This window comes from Clarias gariepinus, chromosome 2, assembly GCF_024256425.1.
Source record: "Clarias gariepinus isolate MV-2021 ecotype Netherlands chromosome 2, CGAR_prim_01v2, whole genome shotgun sequence".
Taxonomy (NCBI): domain Eukaryota; kingdom Metazoa; phylum Chordata; class Actinopteri; order Siluriformes; family Clariidae; genus Clarias; species Clarias gariepinus.
The window spans coordinates 36,762,161-36,788,881 of NC_071101.1; the positions used below are offsets into that span (position 1 = coordinate 36,762,161).

General features: G+C 41.0%; 1 protein-coding gene across 3 annotated transcripts in view; it reads left to right on the forward strand.

The window, feature by feature from the left end:
* Nucleotides 1-186: 186 nt before the first annotated feature.
* hivep2a (HIVEP zinc finger 2a) overlaps nt 187-26,721 on the forward strand; it is a 47,270-nt gene continuing 20,735 nt past the window's right edge. Inside the window, exons 1-2 of one of the 3 annotated variants that reach the window (XM_053488103.1) lie at nt 3,457-3,573; nt 3,877-3,936. The gene's annotated coding sequence lies outside the window, so the exon portion shown is untranslated. Of the gene's footprint in view, nt 449-3,456; nt 3,574-3,876; nt 3,937-14,798; nt 14,977-26,721 lie in introns of those variants that run through there. The other 2 variants (XM_053488094.1, XM_053488085.1) reach the window with 2 other exon arrangements.

Sequence of the window (26,721 nt, forward strand, 5' to 3'; positions counted from 1 at the left end):
ACACGCGGACACTGACGCACGCGCGCTCACACCTTCTTCACGCTGTCGCTTTTATATTCTTCTGCGCTCGCGCTCCCTCCCTCTCCCTCTCTCTCTCTCTCTCTCTCTCTTCTGTAGCCGTTTTTCTATTCTGGGAAACGGTGCCAGGAATAACCCAGTCTGTTTCCCCCTCCATCCAGGCTTCTTCTCTGGCTCCAAGCAGGAAGCAAAAAAACACGACACGAACCGGACTGTTTACTCTTAACACACAGTAAGGTTCCCGGAACGGCAGCGCGCGCATCACCTGTCGGACCTGCGCTCGCGAGTCTTTTCTTATCCCCCTGAGACTGTGTGCAGCTCTGCGTATCCTGCTCCGCCCGGGTCAGGAGCGGCTCTCTGCCCGGCCAGGCGCGCTGACATTCCCCGGGATGTTCTCGGACGCTCCGTGAAGAGAAGAGCAGTGAGCACGGTAAGAGCGCGAGCTGCTACTCTCTCTGCCTCCTGAGCGCGAGCTTGCTCAGATCAGTTCCGTAGCAAACGCGAGTACGCTTTGTGCTTATTGGAATAATCCACCTTTTTGGGGGGAATACCCAGCTGCTCGCGCGTTGATATCGGGAATGCTGCGTAATATCCTGAGGAATGTGCACAGGCAGGGAGCGGCTTCACCGGGATAGCGCGTAGGTTCGGTCAAAGAAAAAAAAATCATTATTGTTGTTATTATTATGACAGTTGCTTTCTATTTATTTATTTATTTAACTTGGAAGTGTGTTGTCAAGTACAAGGTGTACACAGATTGTCAGGTGTGTGTGTGTGCGTGCGTGGGTGTGCGTGTGCATACACATCCGCGTGTGTGTGTGTGTGTGTGTATATATATATATATATATATATATATATATAAGATGTATATGCGTGTGTGCGCGTGCCTGGGTGACGGTGGGTGGGACGCTGGCTCGTTCCGGGAATGTTCCATGACGTGTTCTCAGTCAGTGAGCGGGGGGACACTCTAGGGGGACTCTTCAAACGCATCTGTCGCTGCAACCCGAGTCTATTCACCTTCAGTTAATTTCTGTCAGAACAAGCGCGCGGTTTGTCTTGGTTTATGATGGATTTTCCTTTTGCTTTGCAGCTGTGTTATTCCCAGTCATTATTTCCAGTGAAGCATGTTAGAGTTTTATTTATATTAACTGATTAAAGATTTGGGGCAACACTGTGACTTAGTGTTTAGCCCAGTCGCCCTGCACCTCCAAGGTCTGGGTTCAATTCTTGGCCAGGTTCGAGTCCCGCCTCTGTGTGCATGGTGTCTGCGCCCTCATACACAGTGTTTGGCAACTTTCTCCCGGGTACTCCGGGTTTCTCCCCAAAAACATACTGATTAGGCTAAGTGGCGTTCCCAAAATGCCCATAGTGTGAATGAGTCTGTAACTGTGCATGTGTGCCCTGGATAGAGTGTACCCTGCCTCGTGCCTTACGTCTCCTTCATAGACCCTGTATACAGTATAAAGCGGTATAGGCAATAAGTGTGAGTAAAGATTGATTTAAATTATTATTATTACCTCAGATAATAATAAATGTAGCGGGTGTGCTGTATTAAATAATAAACATCTTAAACAGACAGAAATAACTGTTTTTTAATATGTGAATTTTACAGTCATGTGACCAGGGCTTATTATAACAAATGGGGAAGGAACATGGCTGACATTGAGCTGAACAGAAATAGCGAACAGTAACAGATTCTGCAAAGAATAGACAAGAGCGGAGTGTATCACATAGGACAGCAGTTGTAAAGTTTGCTGCGATCATGTGATTGTGATAAACTTGCAATAATTCTGGGTTTGCTTGGTGCTGCAAATTGTGCATATTTTAAAACAAATATTTCCACTTTTATACATTTGTATCCTATTTATAGCATTTCCTTAATAGCATTTTACCCATCTTGTTTTATGTAAAGGTTTCACAAAATGTGACTTTAACAAGAATACATGATCTCCTCGTTTTTGTACAAAGGTTTACTAAGGATCTCCAGATGAAAATGGAGAGTCTCCAGAAAAAAATTACCTTGTTTTATTCATTTTAAATTTTTGTCCATAAAAACATGCCATAAGATTTTTCTTACCAGGTATGGCATCATTCCATGCATAGCCTTTTTTTTGCACATAGCTCATTGTCTGGCGTTACACCTGGGCAAACTTTTCTGAGAAGTCCTATCTCCTGCATTCTGTTAGGCAGAAAAATGCACTTCCACTAAGGGTGTTTGTGGGAATGGGGGGGAGGGGGGTGTTTTGGAGCAGAAGCTCATTTGCATTTAAAAATACTGACACTAAAATGGCACATTTAAAATATGAGTGAATTGCAGGCATGCCAGAATGCATGATATTTCAGCTTGGAACATTAACACACTTTTTGAGATCTTTATGATTTTTTTTAGTTTAGATAAATTCACAAAATCTTAAAGATCTCAAACATTTTGTGAATATTCCTGAGATAATGCATTCTGTCATGCCTGCAATTCACTCCTATTTCAAATGTGCCATTTTAGTGTCAGTATCTTTAAATGCAAATGTTAAAGTTAAAGGTGAACCATCTTATATAATATTTGTATGTTGGTTCACCTTTAACTATAAGAGCCTCAATAAAGACTGCATCATATGCCATGCTTGCAGTGCAGCCTAGTAACGCCTCACGGATTTGCATCGTGCCTTGCATTTGCGGCACCCTATACGACTGCACAAGGCTGTTGTCACTTTTTACTCAATGCCTGATCTCTGCACTTCATGCTCTCCACAGTGACAGTGCAACGAAAACATACCCAAGTGCACTGCGTTGCACCAGTTGTGGTTAACTCTGCTGAACTATGTGGTGCTTCTTGAGATCGGGATATGGAGTGGTTTGGTAAACAAGATAGTTGAGCTTGATTGTATCATTGTATTGTATTATACTATTCTAAACTGACCTCATATCTCCTTAAATTAAATCCAATAAGTGTGTCCACAATAAGTGTGTCATAAAATTAACAGCTGATCCATTTGGTATATTTTTATATAATATAGTCTACAGAGTCCACTGTGTGTGTGTGTGTGTGCGCGCGCGCGCGCGTTTTCATACGCGCGCATGTATGTGTGTGTGTGTGTGTGTTTCTGTGCACTCTTACTGAGAGCGTCTCAAGTTTGTTTTTTGCGCATGGTTTGTCCTGACACCTTGACGACTGCTGCCTATGACGTCCTCACTCAGCTCACCTCATCCGCACATACCACAGGAAGTGCTCGCGGCCTCCCCTGCTTCCTGCTTCATAAATGAGGTAGTCTTTCTCTCGTTACCTGGCTCTCTTCTCTCTTTTTTTACTTTCTTCAGCAGCAACAGATACAGAGGGTATTTCAAAGGCATATCATGTAAAAACACCCCCTCCCCTACCCTCCCCCTGCCTGCTTTAGCTTATACTAAAGAAATCATGATGGTTGTGTTTCTTCCTCTTATGCAAGGGCAGCTCGGGTGAGTGAAAGTGATGGAGGGCTGCATCATGCATATCGACAGGACTTGTGTCTTTTGGATTCCCTTTTTTTTGCCCTTTTTGGAGGCACATGGAGAACACGGTGTCAGGTGGGCCATCGGGTTTGGGTACAAGAGAGACTAGCGATAGGTGAGAGATGTCAGGTCAGTAGATATATCGAGAAGGTTTAGAAGTGGATATGGGACACAGGACTGAGTCAGGCACCGGTTTGGGAAATCAGGACGATTGTGTGGTCATGTTTCTGTAACACTTGATAGTGTAAGCCAAAAGAGAAACACACTATGAGGATGTGCATAGATATAGATAGAGATATAGATGTGTGTGTGTGTGTGTGTGTGTGTGTGTGTGTTTATTTGTTTAACACTCCCTTTCCTGATGCCTTTTGGAAACAGGGTGTGTTAGGAGTGTGTTTGCCTGGCTTAACTTGCGAGACAACTAAGAAGAATCCAAAGGTAATATCCGACTTTCATATGTGTGAGTGTATATATACACTAACTATATATAATTCCCTCTGGGATTAATAAAGTTATTTAAATATTATATATATATATATATATATATATATATATATATAGTAAATGGGTGTTTTTTATCGATTGTCCTTTTATTATATATTTTTATATAATAAGAGAAGATTCAGTGATATTTCATACTGTTGTTTCCAATTCAATCAGAATAACAAGTAAAAAGTTGCTTTCTGGTTGATAGTATTGTTGAATTAAAGTGATATTTTTTACTAATAATGTTTAGCACTATGGATAGCACTGCACAAAGCAAACATGTCCTATTGAAATATGAACACTTGTTATGAGGGGATTTTTCCTCCAGAAAATAGAATGAAAAAAAAAAAAGCTTTACATATTACACCCACTTTAGTCGAAGGCTAATCCACAGTCCCCTTGTTTAACCTGTATATAGTTCTAGCATGCTGTGGTGTGTGCTCAGTCTTGGCTGTTTATCTTTTGGACAGTGTCTCAGCAGCTTCTGTAATTTTTTTGTGGATGCACACAGTCACAGCCCGGGCCATGGCTTTTTGAATAAGGGCTGCAATGTAGCCACATACAGAAATAGACATGCAAAGTGCTGATAGCTATCAGGGCCTTGGGCTGAGAGTGGCTCTACGTTACACAGCTGCGAGCCACTCGTCACGGCGTGGAAACCAGATATAGATGAAGCCTGTTTTAATGTGTGTGTAAGAGAGAGAGAAAGGAAAAAAGAGAGATTGTTGTGACATAAAATATAGATATATACAAATGGTGTTGAGCTAAACACCTTGCGATAGCGAAGCTGTGTGGGTGACTAGCCACATAGAATGCTGACAGTCGCACCAAATGCATAATAAACAAACGTGTCAGCTTTTTCTTTTACTACAGCATTCAGTTTAAGTTCTGACATCAAGCAAATGTTAGCATAGTTCTAACACAGCTTTAGCATAGCGCTAGCAGCATATTAGCATATATTAACTTCAATATTAACTAATAATAACTTCAAATTATTACCCTTATAACAAAATGCAGTACTCCGATCTGACTAGTATTTACGTTTGCTCAATTCACTTTAGCGGTGAAGTCATGTTTCTAGCGGCTAATCAACCTGCTAGGTTTACAGGCAGAGCAGAGCCGGTGGTAGAAAGGAACACAGTGTTTTTACATTGTCTAAAGGTGACATTTAGGACTTGTTAGTAATCGTTGTATTAACAATATCCCCAGAAGTCTCTCAGGGCAATGGATAGCTCAAAATATTCTACAAAGTTAGCATTCAGTAAATGAAAGTTTTAATTCTATTCAGCTTAGCAGTTTAGAAATATCGGATATGGCATCAGGACAGGTACAGGTGATGTTATTTTTTTATGTTATTTCTTTAATCATTTTGTTATTGTTGTAAACTTGTTTTAGGTATTAATATAATACCTTCTGTAATGCTTTGTGATAGTAGGAAAGAGGAATAGCGCTTCTCCCATTAGCATGTAACGCCACCCCCGGAATGAACAGATGACCTGCTGACCTGCTGCAGGGATTCCAGACCTTTTAACTGTGATCATTTCATGTGTTTAGAGTGGTGTCTATGTGTGATACACAAAACCCGCCTGGAGAAGCAAGGCATTCTTTGTTTCCATGGAAACCATGTTGAAAACCTTGCTTTGTCCTTGATAGAATCAGGTAGAGTGAAAAGCCGTGCTAGTAGAGATGAGGTTAGAGAAAGACAAGGGGAAATGTAGACGGAGAACAAGGACAGAGATATTGCTTGAGAGAGAACTGCTATGTGCCTGCATGAGTAAACCCCCCCACAATGTGGTTGGTTCAACAAAGCGGCGGTGGTGGCGTTCCTGCTGACTGGCACACGTGGCAACACCAGACAAAGAATCTGCTGCTAAATTTACCACCACTTGTCTTTAAACAGCAGTTGAGTGTTTGCAGGTGTTTGCTAGGTGATGGGACACAACCCACAAACACACATACACACACAACATGCTTTTTCAAGGCCATGCGTACCAAGCTATCTTTTGAACATATACCAGATGTTTTAAAGGCGAATCATTTAGAAAGTATTTGACCGTGACCTTTGATCTTTCATACTCAGGACCTTTTATCGCTAAACAATAGAAGACTTCTTGAAGTGTGAACAGGATTGGATTGGGCTTTACACCAGTTCGAGAGCTTTTACAGTGAGCGATGATTACACATGTCTTATGCTGAAACAGGGTTAAACGTGGCACTAAAAGAGGCAAGGGGTCATACACAGAAACGACAACACAATTGGAGTCTAGTTGGTTTGTGTATCAAGGTGTCCATAAACAGGAAGTGACTAGGGAACAGGAAGTGTGTGCTCTAGATAGCTCTCTGTTGGCATGGTGGTGTCATTACACACTCTGCTGTGTGTCAAGCTTGAAAGGGCTTACTCTCCTCTTCTTCTTCTTCTTCTTCTTCTTCATCCATCTCTCTCTCTCTCTCTTTCTCTTTTTCTCTCTCTCTATTTCTCTTTCTCACGCACTCTCTTCCTACTTTCCTGCCAATGCTGGCTTCCTGATAACAGCCTAATTTGAATGTGAATAGCACGGCTGTGTGTGCTGCTGCTTCCTGTTGGCCAGGGGCTGTGCTGGGTGCCATGCGTCTGTAGTCAAAACACATGGAAAGCAGCAGGGCAAGGCAAGGAGAAGCAACACGGCTCGACCAGAAACACAACCTGCCCTGCCTTTTTTCTCCCCTGCGGACCGAGTGGCTTTCGCTTCCTCTTCTCTGAACCATGCAAATGACTTGCTGCACGCTCTGCAGCACAAGACTGGGACACTTCCTGTTGGGAATGAGCATGAGACAGTTGCAGAAATTAAGTGTACACACAAGTCCAGCCAGCCTGTTGTCTAAAAGTATGTGCACCGCATCACCATCAAACCCATAACCTAGAAGGTCTCTGCCAGGTGACACTCTTAGCTAAGATGGATGGATGATTTCATGTTTTTTTTTTTTTTGGGTCTCAACTTGACCCATACAAATGGCTTTAATGCTGGCATGTCAGGTTAACTTCCACGAATTGCTGTGAAAGTTCATAATAATATAAAAATGCAGATTTTAGCAATCCATCTTAGTCATGAGGTATCACAAGCTCCTTTTAATTAACACAAAGTCTATTATAATCAATCCAGTGTTCCTGCCTGGGACAGACAAAAAGCATTCTTCTCTAGAGTACTCCGTATCCTTGTAGGGATTGTTATTTTTTTTTATTATTATTATTAACATTCCCACATGGACTCTGGTGAATAATGACCTGCCTCATCTTCACCCTGCTCCAATTTACCATTCGGATTAATGGTAGGTGAGGTTTAATTATGGCACACATATTAGATTAAACCTCATTGTTCTTTCATGAACATGTAGCACTACAGGGGTAAGTCACGACCACCAGGGCTTTGAAGGAGTACACGAATTATTGTACTGTATGCACAAATGCTTTTGTTGCCATATCTTGTTTTATATTGTCTTATCTTGTCTGGTTTTGTCCTTTGGTATATTTTGTATTGTGTTTCTTATCTTATCTTATCTTATTTTGTTTTGTGTTTATCTTTTTTTCATCTTGTCCTATCAAGGAAATCAAGTATTTTCTCAAGATTATCCAAGGAGTAGTTATAATATAAGAGAGAGAGAAAGAGAAAACCTATAAATATGCATGAGGACATCATATCCTGTTGCAAACGTTTTAATCTGTAAAACGAAATGAAAAGAATGGAGAAAGGTGTAACTGTAGATCACTAAATAGTGCAAGGCTTGGACCTGTGGTATTTTTCTAATGTGTTTGGCACACACACTTTAAATTTTTATTTTTTTTAATCTTTGCTCTAGGAAGCTTTTCAGCAGGTTTCTTTTAGCTTCATTTCATATTCCAGTAAAATTTCAGTAAAACCTTTTCTATATGATGAATTTCATGGATGTCATCACAGGCCATGTTCACAACTGAAAGGAGAGAAAAAAGGTGAAAAATAGAGTGAAGAAGTGTAGACAGGAAGTGGTGCAAAACTAAGACACCATGCATTAAAGTCAGGCATTAAGTGTTCTCACGTGTTAATACAGTGTCTTTGTACACTAAAGGAGCCTTCTGTAACACTCTTTATCCGCTCTCGCTTTCCTCCTGTGAAAGGGGCGCCACCTGCGTGGTGTGATGTCAGCGGCGTCTCTTTTTGCCTCCTCTAAACACATGGTGTGATGTAGTGCGGATGAGCGGTGAGGAGGTGTTGCTGGTGCTTTTGTTCATGCACACATGCGCACACACACACACACACACACACAGACATGCAGAGTAGTGCGAGGGCTGAGGAAGTGTGAACCGCCAGCGTCAGGTCTCTAGTGCTCCCAGCGGCCCACGCTGCATACACTCACATCCGAGCCTAAGCCTGCAATCTGCTTGCTGTTTGCTTATTCCTGTGCTCTCCAAGCGTGCGTTAGTGCTGTGCTTCAGCTGAAGCAGATAGTGTGATGCAGAAGAAGACCTGAGGTTTACTGAGGGAGGGAGGGAGGGCAGGTGTTCTGCTTCATTCCTGCGCTCTTCACCCCATCTGTGTGCTTGACAGCAGGCTTTAAACTGACGCTGCCAGTCTCTGAGTCCCCTTTTAAAATTTGCTCCACATCTACTCTTTTGCTTTCAGTGACACTCGCGGCTAAGTTCCAGTACTTTTCCTCATGACAGACAGAAATTTTGTCCTGTATAACAACTCTAACCACTTCTAAATTAGAATGAATGGTTTGTATTATTATTATTAGTAGTAGTAGTGGTGGTAGTCGTAGTATTATCATCATAACTATCATCACAGAGATTCCTACAGTAGACATTAAACATGGTGCTAGCACTTAATTGAAAATGATCAGATTTGGTCTTGTCTTGTCTTGCTTTTCCAATGTATTGCAGCTATGGTTAAGAGTTTACAGGGCACCTTTTATACAAAATTCATAAGACAAATCATGACAAGGAAAAAAAAAAACTTTCCTCCTTTTTTCCCCTCTTAAACATGTCATTCATAATTTTCACCGAGGTCATTCCAGGCAAAAACGGGGGTAAGGGTGGGGGACCCCCTGCTCCAGACCGCTTTTTCAGGGACATACATTTTCTTAAGTAGAACGATTCACTTCCATAATGGAGGAAATAGGAGGAAGGGGCATTAGCTCATTTGCATTTAAAGTGCCAGACATCGTTTAAGTAGAAGAATCATATAGCAACTTTAACTTTACGGGACACAGGAGCAGAAGAAACTTCCCACAGATGCACAAGGAGACACAAAAACAGGATCCAACACTGGGTTTTTCCCTGATTACCTTAAAAATCGTTGTAGGAAAAGGGATTCTGAGGAAAGTTCTCCTCATTTGTTTGCAAAATGAGACATGGAGCTGGAGCTGATGAGAGAACTGAGACAGCTGCATTCTTCTGCATCTCCTGAGCTGCTTCAAGGCTCTAGCTCCTACCCTGCTCTACTGTTGCATCCTTCCTGCTCCATCTTCTATTACAACATTAGACTATTGATTGTTGATTGTTTACTTATTTTTGCATCCATTTCCTCCAGACGGTCTGTCTGTCTCCCTGTGCTTCTTCTGGCCGCTTCATTCAACCAATTCAGCATTTACAGATGAGTCTTGTTTTTCTGCGTAGCAATTTTTGTGTTTTTGCAATTCTCCATCATTCTGCAGATGAGCTTCTAGAAAAAAAGAAGATAAGTTTGTCCCCCGCAGCACGTTTCCTTAATTAGCTGTTGCAAAATGCCTGCGTCAGGGTTGGTGGATACATTATATAATGCCGTTTTTATAGCTCAGTGCGTATTTCATGTCGAGCAGCGTCCTGTGCTGCAGATGGGAATGTGGAACACAAGAGAAAGAATAAGATGGTGTGTCAATCAGTTTCAGTTTCACTGAGGGCTTAAATCTTTAATTTGTGTGACTACAAAAAGACTTACCTAACTAATTATCCCTATCCCTATTTATTGCTGGAATATTGCATAAGGTTGTCATGAAGAGTGTAGACACAGTCATTCTCTCTTTTTCTCTCTCGCACCTGTCATGACGGGTCCCCGACATATCAGAACAAGATATCTTATTTCTGTTCATCCTAACCGAACTCTGTTGGATGAGGAATGGTTAAAGGCATCACTGAGTCATTTCTCTTCCCATAAGTGGCTTGGCATAGCTCCAAATTGCACAAACCCTGGAATGGAACAAGCATAAAAACAATCACACAGCAGAAGGAGCATTGTTGTCAGTTATATATGATGATGTAGAGCAGCTTTGAATCTGCTGTAAGATACAATATGTTATGGGTTGTTGGTGATGTTAAGGATACTGTTCTGGAATGCACAGGAGGTTATGAGGTCAGGGACTAGGCTTAACCCTGTGTGTGGAACTTTTAGCACTGTCTTCTCGCACCTCCAGGGTTGGTCTTTCGAATTTGGTCTAGTGTGAGTACGTGGGCGTGTGTGGCTGTAGGTTGTGAAAAGTTTAAGCTCCTCAGCAAAGTGTCTTCTGCTTACAGTAATGACTGATGGTGTCAGGTGAAAGGTCATTGCATTTGACCAGTACGCACTATGACAGCTTAAATTCCAGAAAGGCAGAAAGCATCCTTGTGTCAAAGAACACACAGCCTTTCTCAGTCCATCCATCCATCCAGACAGTTTAAATATCATTTCAGGACAAAAGAAGAGACTTTATTATACAATATACAATATATCATACAATTATACAATATATATATATATATATATGTATATACTGTATATGTAAAGCTCTTGGGAAAAAAAGCTTATGGAAAAAACTTCAGTCATTCCCTGTACGCCAAAGCATCACGCTGTGTTTGTTGTGTTTGTTCTAGGAGTCACACCAGCCGTCACATGCTTTAAAGCTGGAGGCATTTTGGGGGTCTTTTCTGTGTCTGGGAAGCCCCCCGGGCCTCAATCTTGGCATTAAACCTGCTGTGCTCGTCTGGCTAATCTCTGAATGCTGGCTGGGGGTTGGGGTAGTGGTTCTGGAGAGGTCAAGCGTCAAGGGGTAGCTCTGCCTCGGCATGCCCGACTTCTTATCCAACAGGTGCCATGGGGCAACATGAGAGTTCATGGACTGATGGGAATTTTTAGCGGGCGGTGCAATTTTTGATACCTGACCAAGAATTTTTTTCCCTATTTGTGTGGATGAAATGAGAGACAGCTGTTTCAGAGGAAAACACAGCAAGTTGTGTAATAGGCCAAAGTCAGTCCTGTTAGAGCACAGATAGGCCAGTCCCTTCCACGCGTGTTGGCCACACACGTGCTTGTTTCTTCTTTTTAAGTAATTGCTTTTACTAAATGAAAAACCCAGAATAGATCCCTGACACTTCAGTGGGGCATAATGCTCCAATGTACTAGTGGACATCAAATTTTGCATTGTCTGGTTTCATCATTAGCTTCCTCCATTTGCTGTCCACTAATCTGAGAGGCGAAAAAATGTTGCTATGAAACACTGCGTGAGGGGAAACTACACAGACGCGTAGCCGGTGTGATGTTTTACGTTGAATTGATTTTATGCTAGGTAAAAAAAAAATGGACTGCTTTCTAAGATCTTACACAGATGAACTATTAATCTACAGTAAGTTGTGTGTGGGTGTGTGTGTTTGCATGTCACTGTCCCTGTCCTACATTTTAAACATCACCTCACACATTGCCGATTTCGCTCCTTGAGCTTTCTCAGGAGCTGTGAACTGAACTTGAAAACTTTTGTAAAAAAAAAAAAAAAAAAAAATAGATCTTTGTCTTTATTTAATTATAAGCTCAAGACCAAATATGGACATACATGGTTGTCACTTATGCTAGTACATGTTAGAGTGATGTGGCTAATCATAATGCTAACAACCTAACAAGCACTAGTCAATATAAGCTAAGAAGTCACAAACAAACACACAAACAAACAGTGGATTAGTCATAACTATACGGGATTGTGATTATAAATTTTTATAATGTAATAATAAATTATAATAAATGTGACAAGCTGCTTTACTGTGCTAGCAAATTTGCTTATTGGACTTTTGGCCAACAAAGTGTACTATAATAATAATAATAATAATAATAATAATAATAAAGTCTAGGGCTGTAAGAAACACAACGGAAGCAAAACTCAGGTTTATTACAGTGTATAGAGCACATATACAGCATACAGAGATACTTATAGAGGCATTCTTTCCAGCAGTCTGTTTGACGGACGTTCTTCGTTATTGAGAAATTGTTCATTATTATTAAGCATTCATACAAAACCACTCCGATACCACATTTTCTTTTTCATGTGTCCAGAATTAAAAATGGATGAAGTGAAGACATACTGAAGGTCTGATAAATGAGCTAGTGCAGGAGGCGTGGAGGATTCCAGCATTCTTAAGAATTCGCAGCATTTCATCTAAGTCAGAGAATATGACTGAAACTATGTGCACCCCTGATCATTAAACTCATCAGCACTTACAACAACATTGTTTATAATCATCTCAATTTTTCCCCTCTGGGAAGACTGTCTTATAGATGTTGTGGGAATTTGTGTTGATCCAGCTACAAGAGCAAAAGTAAGATTTGGTTTCCTTTCACTCTATACCATTGTGTAATTACAACTTGAAGGTTTGCTGAAGAAGCATATACAGGTGTCAAGCAGTGCACAAACTTTTGCCCACACGCTGTAAGATTTTGCAGAATTCGGAATTGATACTATACCAAGTAAATATGGGGCAATATCACCGACACCAGTAGCTATAATTTCTACTTTTAAAGTATGCATTTGAACTTGCATGTACTTTTCTATAGGGAAAACCAGTGTATTGTAATAGTTTTACTGTAGTCTATATTTAATCAGTCTGCTAAAGTAAGAAATGCGATGTTTATTTACACTTGGAAGATTAACATTAACTGATGCTGAACATCTGACGTGACTACAACATTACTTTCACCTATATTCATAAGCTGCCAGGAGATTCTTTGCCTCTCTGAAACAACTCCGCCGGTGACTTCTATCTCACTGCCGGGGGTCTGTCTGGGGGATTTCCCTCCTCCTCTCTTTGTTTCTTTTGCAGCTTGGAGTCCTCTTTTCCGTGTTGTTTAATATGCTTGTGTAGTTGGTGGCGTTGCCACAGTAGCAAATTTCCTTCCTGCACACATTGCAGTTAGCAATGTTTTCATTTACAACCATAAAACTGTAAAAACTCCACACAACGCTTCTCTTTCTCTTTGCATCTCTCACTGCAGCCAACAGTGTCTGCTTAACGCCACTGAGTCACATGAAGGCAGGACAACAAAACAAAGCAGAGCACGGGAGGAGGAGCATGTGCGTAGAAATGTAAAAGAAGCAGTGGATGCACAGACCTGTCCACTCTGATGAATCCAAAAAAATATGCTGACCGGAGAGGAGAGAAATATAATCACACTAGTAATGACTTATACCAACACCAACGCTGGAATCATTATGATCAATATTTGGTTTGATACACTAACCCTAGTTTTGACATGACGTAAGTGCCCAGGGTCAAAAGGGGATTGTATAGTCCATTAGTTTTTTCAAGATGCTTTCTTTCCAAAAAAAAAAAAAACACTTGATCAATTTCTTTATCTCTGAAACCTATCTTGTCTTCTCCCTGAGGATTGTGTTTACAGTACCATTTTCAGCAGCTCGCTATACCACAAGATCATCTAGGGCATGATGCTCTGGAGGTATCACATGCTTTTTCGTGGCAGCCCTGTCCCTCAGGAATGCTGTTTACTGTAAGGCTTGCTTAAACAGCGAACATGAGCCCTGGGGAATCGGAGGCTATGGTTTGTTTTTAGTTTTTTTCCCTTCTCTCTTTGTGCGTGATCCACATGGGATCCCAGCATCCCCTCTGGTGGGCAGGAGAGGTCATGTATATTTAGCTGTGTAAATTGGATTGTAAGAGAGTGCCAGAGTGCCTCTGACAGCTCAGGAACGAACATGTACCGCCAATATAGCAGAGTAAACTGGTACTTCTATGGCTGTTTGCATATCCGTTACCTTGATTATTAAATCTATTTTGGAAGTTGACTTCATGATAGATTTTTATCATTCATTCATTCATTCATTCATTCACTCATTATATACTGCTTATCTTGTAGAGGGTCACAGCAAGCCTGGAGTGTATCCCAGGAGACTTGAGGCACCAGGCAGGTACTCCCAGGACAGTATACTGCCCTTTTTATTAATGTTATGATGTTATTACAATATTACGTTATCGTTTTTTTTTGGACATCCTGTGCATGTTATCCTTATGCAGGAGCAACCTCTGACACACACACGCACATACACGCTCACCCATACCCCCGACCAAAACTCTTATACGAGACATTTCTATCATCTGCATGTCTATCATATACTTGTTCAGCCAGTAATAGTACGAAAAAGAGGACGTCTGCAGAGGAATGTCGCACACGTTATTTATAGCGCTGAGGGAGAGCTATAAATGATGGAGGCCAAGAAGAGGAAGTGGTGCCTTGTTGTTATGCCCTGCTTGGCATGCCTTGGACAACCCCAGGTCAAAGGCATTGAGGCCAGATGGTTAAAGTTCGGTCTGATAAGGCAGGGTGTCTAAACCATACACACACACACACACACACACACACACACACACAGTTTGCACTTCCATCCCTAGCGCTTTTAACCTGTCTATTTGCAGGCATTTTTCCCTTCACAAAAATGTAAACGCGAGCAAGCAGAACCAGCCTACAGGCTGCGTGAGCGCTGAAAATGCTTCTCCACGTAGCCTGTTGTAGAATCCCTAGAGGGGCCCCAGAGCTATTTTTGTTCCTGGATATGCGTCACGACTGGGTATTTTCTCTGGTGACTAGCTTACATCAGTAGGTCTCCTAGCATACGCTCGATCAGTGAGTGTCTTCTGATTGATGGGAGTTTCACCAGGCGCTCGTATACTCGACTCCCTGGAAATGGACAAGGGAAGAGTGAGCACCCAGGAATGCAGCAGATGACTGAGGGGCCAGTCAAGCCAGGCTGGTATGTAATGTAATTTTCTTTTAGGCAAACCTTTCCCTATGTGTGTGTGTGTGTGTGTGTGTGTGTACAGAGGCAGTAAGAGCAGGGCTTGTTTTCGTCTGTGGGCGTGAAGACAGACAGAACGGCATAACCAGAACGGACAAGTCCGGAAAGGAGTGGCAGTGCTAGACAAATTGCTTTCTGTCTTTCTTTCTCTTTCTGTTTCCTACTGCTGCAGTAAGCACCGAGTTAAAATTTTACTATTTGATAGAGTTTCTATACCAGTAACTGTCTAAACTGCATGGTTTATGATGGGAACACCTGGTCACTGGGCCTAGCTGACATCCTAAACACTTCTCAATGCGATGTCAATGTCCGTACTTATTTCCTTTTTTAGAATAGCTAACTGCATGTGACATGTCTGTAAAGCATTTCTTCCGTCATTCGCGTGAACACGGGGAAGCCCTGGCAATGAAATTACACTGACCTTGAACAGGTTTTTCCTGCTCCTCGTGTCTGTCTGGCCATCAGGCTGGATGTCTCAAAGACTACTATCTGATAGCTGTGGAATGAAACCTGGTTCTCCAGCCAATCTGCTGCATCTCTGGCATACCTGGAATCTTTCTAAGGATCAAAACAAGGGAAATGTCTATTCAAGTGTTGTCATTAGAACTGTTGTCTTGGTTGTACTTCCTGATTTCCTAAAATGCTCACATCTGCTAGTACGACATCATCATTATCATCAACAACAACAGCAGTAGCAGTTTTAATTATAATGAATAGTAGCCCAAGCACTAACTGTGTGCAGGCACCTTATCGGCAGAGTGATGAGCAGTTTTTACTGAACACCACTTTACATACAATACTACGTCATATAAACCTGCTATCATTTACCAAGCTAAATTTGGCTGTGGGAAGTTGCCACATTTCGGGAAGTTGAAGTTGCTAAGCTAATGTCATTTTTCTTTTTTTTTAGTCCATGATGTAAAAGAAATGTCTCAGAAAACATCCCAGTCAGGGAGCATTATCTGAAGGACTTGATCTTGAACTCCGTGACTGTCTTGATTCCTAGTATTGTAAGAACAATTTCTTGATTCTGATAGCTTTGAGAATTTCCGTATATAACTGTTTGTTACACATGTCGTATTCATCAACATTGCCTAATGCTAATACGCACACACACACACACACAGACAAAAAGCATTGCAACATGCGAGGGCTTCATCACTTAACACGCTAGCTACATTTATTATTACACAACAGTCACATTCTTTGTGCGATGTAAATACCCGTACAAGCAGAAGCTTGTAAGCAGAGAAGTAATGAAAAGCAGAAAGTGCTAGCCACTTACTGTAGCGTGCCCAGCACTTACACTTGACTCTCATTTACAAGGTACATCCCTTTACTACTTCTTCATCTGCTGCTCTGCCCTGGCAGGAGAACGAGACCTAATTGTGAGCAGATTTGGCTTCTGCTTATTTTCCTGGTTGCTATTATTTGATTAAGTGTATGCTAATGATAATTGTGTGTGTGTGTGTGTGTGTGTGTGTGTGTGTGTGTGTGTGTGTGTGTACATGTGTGTTACATAAGCTTCTGTCTCTCAGAACCCTGGTGTTTCTGTAATGTGCTCTGTCGAGCATTTTATGATGATACTGTAGAAGCGGTATAATGAAAAATCATGCTTCATGTAGGCTTTAAGAGCGCTGATGGTTACTTCATATGCAGAAGAAAAGATAACACATTATTTCACATATGCTCACATTTTTAATATCAGTCTAATTTTTCTCAATAGTTGTTTGACTGTTATTACATTTTCTATATTTTTATTTGCCTATAATTCGTATAAATTCCAGCCCGTCTTGTTTTACAGACCAGAAGTGCAAACTGTTCATATCTCTTAAATATTTCACTTATACATAGTTTTGTATTTTAGCATGTTAACATTAGTGTTAGTTTTGTCTAACATTTCTCTGTAGCTCACCTATCTGTTAACACCACACCACACTTCAGCTAGTATGTAGTACTACACATTATATTTCAGTGCTTTTTTAAAAATCTGTTTAAACTGATAAAGTGTTTTTTTTATCGTTAATGATAAATGATTAATTGATTATTAATTGTTGCATGTTTTACTATCTGTTAAGAAAAATGTTGACCATTAAGAAAAGATTTTTTTACTCTATGATCACATCATAGCCCAGGAAACATCTAGGTGACCAAGTTTTATAGGACCATATTTGTCTGTCATCAAGAAAAAAATAGAAAATGTCATTATATTTGTTAAATATTATTATCGATTTGAACAGGCCTTTGAAAATATCACCAAGCTTAAAAATAAAAAATAAAAAAATCCTGTGGTGGAACCATATGTATCTCTTCTGCAGGTTCGAGTCAGATTTATGGATAAATATTTATATAAATATCTATTTGTATTCTAACTGTATAACCAGGGGACTAACTTGAGCTTTTAAAAACTCGAGCTTCTTTCTGTTCTATTTCTAATTAGCAGATTCGGAGAAGTTCTATAATATGGTCTTTAATGTATGCTCATAATTCCTTTCACATAATTGTTGTTTTTTTCCTTTTAATTCAGTCTGAGTTCTGATGGCTCTTCTGTGTTATGCTAGGAAAAGAATGAGACATTTATTATAGTTTCACAGTAATTGGGTGTGTCTAAACTGCTCTTGTCACGAAAAGAGGTGACATGTAGATCTGAGTCATAACAATGAATAATTAAAGGGATGTTTTGCAATGTCCATATATGGGCTGTTAATAATATCATCATGTCATCTATCTTACAACATGGTTGTTATTGGTAAAGAATAGTGAGCTGTGAAAGACAGGCAGAGAGAGAGGTTGTATCACACTTTACACCTCCATCCATGGAAAGTACAGAGTGTTTCTAACACTCGTTGTGTGTTCTTTAACACCATGCATGCTCGCCTTGTCATGTGGCACAGCCAGCCAGTAATTGCAGTAACGATATTATAATTCAAAATAAGATATCAATGTTCTGAAGCTGGAGAATGAATAATTGATATGCTATGCTCAAGTAAATATTAGTCTTGTGCATTTTTTATTCGTTTTATCTCGGTAGCGAGGCTGTAAAATGTACAAACTGGAACTTCAGGAAGAGGGAATCTGCTGCAATTTCTAAATACCGGACACATACTCTACTTACATCTTATACTTTTTTTTCTCCATGTTAAAAAAATATTTTATTCGGGAGTCAAATTACTGGTAACACCACATGATCATTTTGAAAAGCATAGCCAGATCATTTTTCTTGTCTTTCTATTTTTATATCTGCCTTATAAAATGTTTGCCCTTTTGTGACCTCATATACGAAGAGTCCGTCTCCCCGGCTTCTTGCTCATCTCTGCAGTTGTCTGGGTTGTGTGGCTCAGCAGGAGCTTCTTTTTAACAATGTAACAGTATGTTTGGAGGAGGAGTGAAACAGGGAGATTAGGATATAATTTAGAGATATCACACGAGACAGAGTGCTATACTGCTGGATATAGCACGGCTGTGATGCAGTTGTGGTTATGTGGTTATCCCAAATAGTGCTAAATGGAAAGCTAGTTTGCTATTAAGGATGTACAATCACTTGTCACACGTATCAAGTAGGGCCCTTGATGAGGGGTGGGGGAGCAATTTGGAGTTCAGTCTAGTATTAGGAGCTGGTTAGCTTTGTAGCCATAAAAACAAAAACATGAATGGTTCAGACGCTTTTCTGAATGACTTTGAAGCAGTTATTAAAGAATCAAAGTGTTATTTAAGATGACAGTGTTATTAGATGTGTTATCTTGTTGAAAGTGCTTCTGTGACTAGTTTTACATGTGGTTTTTGGCAGGCAGTTGCTCCGTACAGATCTACTTTCACCCATGCCGCGACCGACAGTTAGTGTAATTGACGATCGTAGAACACCTGGCATGCGGAGTGATTTATACTGTACAGTGGTGTTTTTCCTACATGAACAGTCATCTCCTGATCCAAATCAATGTTCACCTCGTAAGCCCCTGGTAGACACTGAGACAGATAAGACCTAAGTTAAAGATCCGGGTACATTTGACTAATTAGCTCATGGCTTTGACCAACAGTTTAACTCTGACACTCGGACAGAAACTATTACTGTGTTGCTTTTGCTGAGCTGTGGAAAGTGCATGAGTCACATGAGACTCGGTTTGCTTTATCTGTCTTTTTTATTTATTTATTTATACTAAAAACACACACTATTTTCATACAGATCTCAAACGTATTATTGAGTAGTGCACTGTATGCCTTGGCTCTACGTTACGGCGTGACGTCTCTGTTCCTGGCAGTCATTAATAATCTGTTGAAACCCGGTGCATCACGAGTTGGTTGCTGACGCAAACCGAACAAACCCTGTGCCAGAGCACTATGGAGGTGTGTTGCTGCTACGACAGCGCTGAACCAGGCCCCTTCCTTCCCTGCGAGTCTGTGAGTGTGTCTGTGGCCTGCACTCGTGCTGGGATAAGCCCTCCATGCCTTCTGTTGTGCACACAGCCATGCCAGGCAGAAGCGATGCCATGCCCAATGTGCACAGGCCTGGTCCTGCTTCGGGGTAGGCAGCAGATACACAAAACCATAATGATATATTAATATTATTAAAATCTTGCGATTATTCCGACTGTTATGGTAAACTGGTGAGTTCAGCAGGCAGCACGTGTGCTGAGCTCAGGAAGTGGGCAGACAGGCGTGTAGACCCCAGGATCTCCGTCACAGATGGCCCAGGTTTGGTTTTAGGCCTGATGATGAAAAGAAAGCCTCTCGTTTGGATAAAACTAAGGCGTGGGGTGAGGCATCTGGCTCTCCCTTAGGTAAAAGGGCACTTGGTGTTGGCCAGTAACTCAATTTGTGCACAGGACCCAGCCTTGACTCCTTGCAGAGCTGCAAGAGAGCACAGCCGGAAAACCAGGCTTAGATCGACTGTGTAACAGTCAGCCTGCAGGTAAGCCCACCTGTCTCCACTGTCTAGAGCCATGTATTTTTACTGTTAGCTTCCAGACGTGAGGAAACCTGCTCACTTTAACCCGTAGATGCCCATGACTGTAGGTTTTTTCCATTATATATAAAACATGAATTCTGTAGAACTTCCATAACCATTAGTTTTTCTTTAACATGTTCCTACGTACTGTATGATAAGATACAGAATGAGGAACATCTTAAAGCTGAGTCTTATTACAGGTTAAAAGATGGCAATTATGACGGGTATGTTTTAAATAGAAACATACCCGTCATAAAATAAAACATAAAAGAAAACAGAATGTCAGCCCTCTGATTGGTCAAGCAAATGGGTACCAATAATAATTGTTTTCTTAACAACTACATTGATTATCTGCATGCATTAGTACTAGGAATGGGAATCACCAGTCACCACCCGATACTATATTATCACGTCACCTCGGTGCATTCGATTTGGATCACAATTTTATAAACAACCCAATTCCTTATTACAGTTCTAGACAAGGAGCCATTATACAGTGCGCCTGGAACAGACAGAGTTGAGGGCTTTACTTAAGGGCACAATAGTGGCAACCTGGTAGAGCTGGGGCTTGAACCGCCAACCTCCCGATCAGTAACTCAGAGCCTTAACATGCTGAGCCCCCACTGCCCAAAAATCTCATGCACTTTATTTCTCTGCAGCACATGTGTGATTCTTATTCTTGGGTAGGATGACTGAGGAACTGCGACATTTTAGCATTACCATTAATGTAATTACTATTACATTTTATTATTCAAGGTCGTTTTTACTCTCACCTTAGCATATTTTAGTGCTCAAGCCTGTAGCGCTTTGGAATGGCTGACTTTCCATCTGCTCCTCACCCTTCTCTCTGCTTTAGTTCCAGGAAAATCTCCTGCCCTGATCATTAGTGCTGGAAAAAAACAGAGCTGGCTTTACTCACCAGGCTGGTGGCCCGTGCCATTCAATTATAACGCTTGTTTATGTGACTTATTTTCATCACTGACTCGCAGACTTTTTGTTTTCCTCTAAGATTCCTCCTTCCCTATTTGATCGGTGTAAAAAACGTTGAAGTGAATTTGCCCACATTGCTGTTGCTCTAATTACACCTGAGGGGTTTTTGTTGTTGTTGTTGCACAATGGCCGTGGCAGTATTTTTAGTCACTGAATACAAAGAGCGAATGACCGAGTCAGAAATAAGGACGAAGTAAGGATGGAAAAAAGAAGGGAAAGGAATAAATAAAAGTCACGGCGTAGGAGCAGAGGTGGGAGTTGTGGGATGCCAAGGACAAGGACTATTTAAAAACCCCTGCTGTCAGGGGTATGTGTGTGGAGTGTGGAGTGTGTGGAAGGAGAGACAAGGGGTGTGTACTGTAAGTGTGTGTGTGTGTGTGAGTCTGTGTGTGGCAGCGAAAAGGAAATAGGAAACCACCGCTACCATCATACTTCTTATTACAGTGCCATCCGGTCTGACCACATACTGCATCAAACATGACAGAAAGGACAGCCAGCCGCTGGGACACCTTATCCCAGGAGTATTGTGTTGTATTGTATACAGTATGTCAGGAACTGTTTCGTTCATAAAACACATATAATAGTCCTAATGTTTTCATGTTACATGACACAGTGTGGAATTCAGTTTAGTGAGACCCCGACCATGAAAGGTGCCGTATATATACCTATATATATATTTTTACACTTATCGTAAGTCTTAAAAGTCTCCAAAATGACTGTTAACATTCCAGCTGAAATACCATTCCGATACTTTACTCTGGCCTTAATGAACCTGTTTCTGCACCTGTAGCTTTAAATGCAAATGAGCTCTGAATCCACATTGCCCCGCCCCCCCCCATGCCCAACCCCCAACCTCCGTGCCCATTTGCGGAGGTGCATTTTATTGTACCCAATCAGAACGCTTAAAAAGGGACTTTCTTGAAAAAGTAGCCTAGAAGTAGACTTGAAGGGTGCGGCTTGGCAATTTTTCCTGATGTCATACCAGGCAGTACATGTTTAAGCACAATTGTGGAAAAAACTGAAAAAGAAATAAAAAAAATAATACATTAATGTAATGTAAATATTTATAAATGATAAAGTAAATTTTGCATGGTAGGAACATGCTGACCATGCAAAGCAAAACTAAAATAACTCTAAGGCCAGAGACCTGAAAGACCAGTCTGCTACTCATCAGAGCACTACTGATCTCATCACTATCAGGGTCACTTTGGGTCACTCTGAGTACAAAGCATGCAGAGCTAATAAATTCGGGAGCGAGAGAGAGAGAAGGAGAGAAGCACTTGCCACTCATCCCGGTACGATCACCCAAACAGACTCGCCAAACAAAAGCAGCGTAGGAAGCGTTTTCGGCCACTGTGAGAAACCAGATCTTTATTTGGTTTCTGTCTGTGTTTATCGCCCGTGGATACAGTCAAGGCCAGCCAGGTTACGATGAGAGAGAACAGTGCAGAGCAGGACGAGACACCGCGCTCGAGACATTTCATTGTGCCAGGGTCGTACGTAGGTTGGTGGGTATGAGAGTTCAGCATGAGAGTGAAATGAATAAATTATTCACATGAAGACTACTGTACTGGTGCACTGCCATATTTATAGACATGATATTCACATACAGTACATTACGATATGTAGTTTATGTTGTAAATTTATGTTGCGTGTAGCACCTTGGTCCTGGAGGAGCGTTGTTTCGTTTCACTGTGTACTAACTGTATATGGTTAAAGTGACAATAAAGCCAACTTGAACTTGAACTTGAACAATACAGTAGCGTGAGTACAAATGAGCAGGGTTAATTGTTAATTGCGGTTATTTTATAGCTCGTCGTTCTCGGTGGGTAACTGTTGTTCGTGCTGCTTTCAGGTCATCATGCAGCTTTATTTATGTGCTACCACTGCTTTCTCCCTGTCGTTGCTTATCATCAGTCTGAGTGTATGTTATGAAATGCTGCATGGCTCACCTGTTCAGGTGTGATTCCATGAACTTTCAAGTGTTGTTTATAGCCTGTGCTTAGACTGTCGCTTTTTCCATTCTGCTCGTGTTTCTTAGTGTTGTCCCTGACAACTTTGCCTGTATTTGGTATTTTTCCATGATTTTTGCATGAAATCTTTCCAATCAGTAGTGGGAACTTATTGTTTGGAGACAAAAATGGTATATATATAATGTGTGTGTAGTAAAATAAACAAAAGTGTTAAACTTATTTCCCCCTGACTGTACACACAAGCACACAAACCTCTGGAACAGATGTAGAGCATTTGTGTCTGGCCCGCAGGAAGGCAGGAATGTGGAAACCTCATAAGGAACCTCAGATTTTTCCATTCCTGCTGCGTACACATCTCATTATCAATTTTATATGAGCGCTGGAAACTCCTCCAGCCTGGCAGCCTGTGTGAGTGTGTGTGTTTGTGTGATCCTTCGTGCTTTTCTACCTAGTGCGTGCATCCATGGAGGACTGATTTAGTTCTATGGTTATACTACGGGATGCAAATATAATTATTCATTTTTATGAAGCTGTATGTGATGAGACTTTGCTCTGAGTCTTTATGTCCTGAGAGGGTGAATTTTGGAGAGTCTTGCCTCCTTTGCTTTGTGTGTATTTGATGATCTGTCTCTTGAGGCACAGAGTTCTCACAAAACAGCACTAATTACGTGTCCCGCTCATGCTCTGTGTACACCCTGGGTTTATGGAAGAGCTGTCACACTTCCAGACAGACAGTGGACTTTAACACAACCTAGTGACACCAATCTACTTTCTCTTGAAGGGAAATGTCCTGTTTATGACTAGGTTGATTATCTATTCCGATACTGCTTAACTAAAGATTGCATAAAGGTCTGACACCAAAGAAAAGGGCTAGTTTTTTCATGCTACATCCAGATGTACATGTTCTGATCTGTTTTATTTGATCATAAAAAAAACAAATGTCTTTAATGTGGAGCAAAAGAAAGAATTAGAGTTACAGAACTGTTTAATGATGACGTACAGGCAAAATAAAAATCCCAGGACTGTTATTTTATCATAATGACTTGTTTATTCCAGTTTGTAGTACTCAAACAGTACAGACTGTAAGGCATGACTGGTTCAGTCTGTAGTATAAAACCTAAATACACTGCCTGACCAAAAACCAAAAGCCCCTGTTTCAAAATGGTCAGGTTATTGAGCTGCATTGCCAAAGAAAACAGGGAGATTTGAATTTACTGGCACTGGGTTAAGAACTCTTCAACACATTATCAAAACCTAAAAGGAGAATGCTGACGCATCAACATTCTGAATAAAATGTTTAAAAAAAAAAAAAGACTGAAAAAGAATCTTAAAAAAAATAATAAAATAAAAACAATCACTATGCTTAATAGTGAAAGTAAAATCATTTCCATACACACAGTCTGTGAGAACTACAATAGGATTGGGTCTAAACAGCTGTGCGGACATAAGAAAACAAACTGCTTGAATTTGCTGGATAAAGATTGGACATTGGGGCACTGCAAAAGGTTCATGTGGTCTGATGAGTCCAGAGCGATAGGTGCATTAGGGTATGAAGGGAAGTGCATGGAGTGATGCACCCATTACACATAGTGGCCACTGTACAAGCCTCTGGAGGCGATCTTATGATCCGGTTGATCTGGTCTAGACTCAGCAACATTATGTGGCAATAAGTGAAGTCAATTGATGACTTGAATGTAGTGAGTGATCAGAGTATCACCTCAATGGGGAGATTCTTCTGCGATCTCACATGCGGATTTCAGGACTCAAATTGTGAGGACTAGTTCTGGGAAACATTTTCACACATGAACTGGCCACCACATTGTGTGTTGTTATCAAAGTTAGATGATTCAATGAAATCTTGGAGTGTGTGATTCTTTTTGACCAGGCAGTGTATCTAACGTGTGGTGTGTCATGTATCACAGGCACTAAAACTGAAACTGAGACTTTTTGGTTGTGTAGAGAGCCATTACGCAGACACCGTGTTCTACGTGTAAGAGAATGTTTTACCGTGGAATATTAACATTTAGGAAGATGTGAATGCTGTCAAACAATTTCTGTGATGGAAGCATGCATAACTGGCTCATTTGGGCCAGTCATGTCTCTCCCTCTCTCTCTTTCACACACACACACACACACAAACTTTACATGTTTTCATACAAGTGACTGAACCTTATGTTGAGGACTTTGTTTTAGATTTATGCAAGTTGTGAGCAATACTAAGTAAAACCCGTAATCTGCTCGTCAGTGATACAGTGATATTTAAATCCAGCTCTTTAGACATTCTCAATCATGGCTGTAAATCATGATGGTTTTCTCAGTAATTTCAATCCCTGCAGACCTCATTACTGCAAGTTACCAGATGGAGAGGTGGAGGCAGGAAAGTGACTGCGGTGGGGAACACACTACGCAAACCAAACACAACAGGAAGCACCAGGAGGCTGTGCTGCATCTCAGTGGAGCTGAAAAAAAAAACAATTATTAGGTTCTTATAAAGATCCTTTGACGAGGAACAATTCAGCATCCTCCACGGAGGCTCTGCAAATTTTTAACCACCTTGTCTTCTCTCCATGTCTGCAGCTTCTCTAAGTCATCATCTGGAAACAAACATTGTTCATGTGGAGCACATGATGGAAATTCAGCAAGGTTTCCCTTTTCCTCTGAAAAAGAAAACGCTCAGCCAGTAACGGGAAATGTGTGTTTGTGTGTCGGTGAAAAGGAGAGGGTGTACAAGTGTGCATTGGTGTGTGAATTTGTTCCACGTCGTTGAGGGGAAAGGAAAGATGGGCTGAGTTCCACTTCCTCCACCAGGGAGCATGTTGTTGAGGATGTCATCTGAGAAACTTTCCTTCAGTGGAACCCAGTTTCCAAGCCTGGAGGGAAGGAGGGAGGGAGGGAGGGTAGAAGGTGAGGGAGGGAGGGTAGAAGGTGAGGGAGGGAAGGAGGTGCTGTCTGTTTGTTCCAAACCTGAGGCATGTCTCTAAGGCTGAACCAGGAAACTTGAAGCTGACCTTCTTTCCAAGGTGCAAAAGCAGAGGAGGGAAAAAAAAGCTCTTGTGGGTTTATACATAGAAAATCACACCAAAAAAAACTGTTGACTGTCTTGCTCAGGTGTCTGATATGTGTGGCTCTACTTGTTCCAGAAAGAAAGGTACAGCTATTTTTTCAGCTTGAGAATTCGCATTAAAAAGCAGCAATACATTTTAGAAAATCTACAGGGCTGAGAAAACTCTGATAAATATCCTAAGCTATATTGTAGAAATAGCACCACATCTTGTCTGATCTATATAAAAATAATATATATTTGCTCGCTTGATAATATAATAGGGTTGCTAATGAAAAAACAAATACTCAAAGTCAAACAAAAACGGCACTGGAGCAGCTTAAAATGTGCAGAAGGTTGGTATAAGCCCTGCCTCCATGAGCTCCGAGCTATCCTGCGACTGGCCGGTGGGTTACAGATCTGATGATTACAGTCTGTCTTGTTTCTTCTTTTAAATTTTCTCTGAATAGCTTGGCCAAGAATTGACACGTCCATTGACACATGTTCTTCACAGAATGTCACATGTATGTGTTATTTTGCCACAAGCATTGCTAAATTAGCTTAATTCATTCCATAAGCGCTTTGCGATAGACAAAATCATTGTGTTCTCCCATTAGGGAAGCAAATAAAATATACAATTTATATATTCCAATAAAACTTTGACTCATTGCTATAAAAAAGCAAAAGCTATTTTGTCATTGGCTGTTAATTCAGCTTGATTTATAGGTATATAATTACAGAGTTAGCAAAACCAG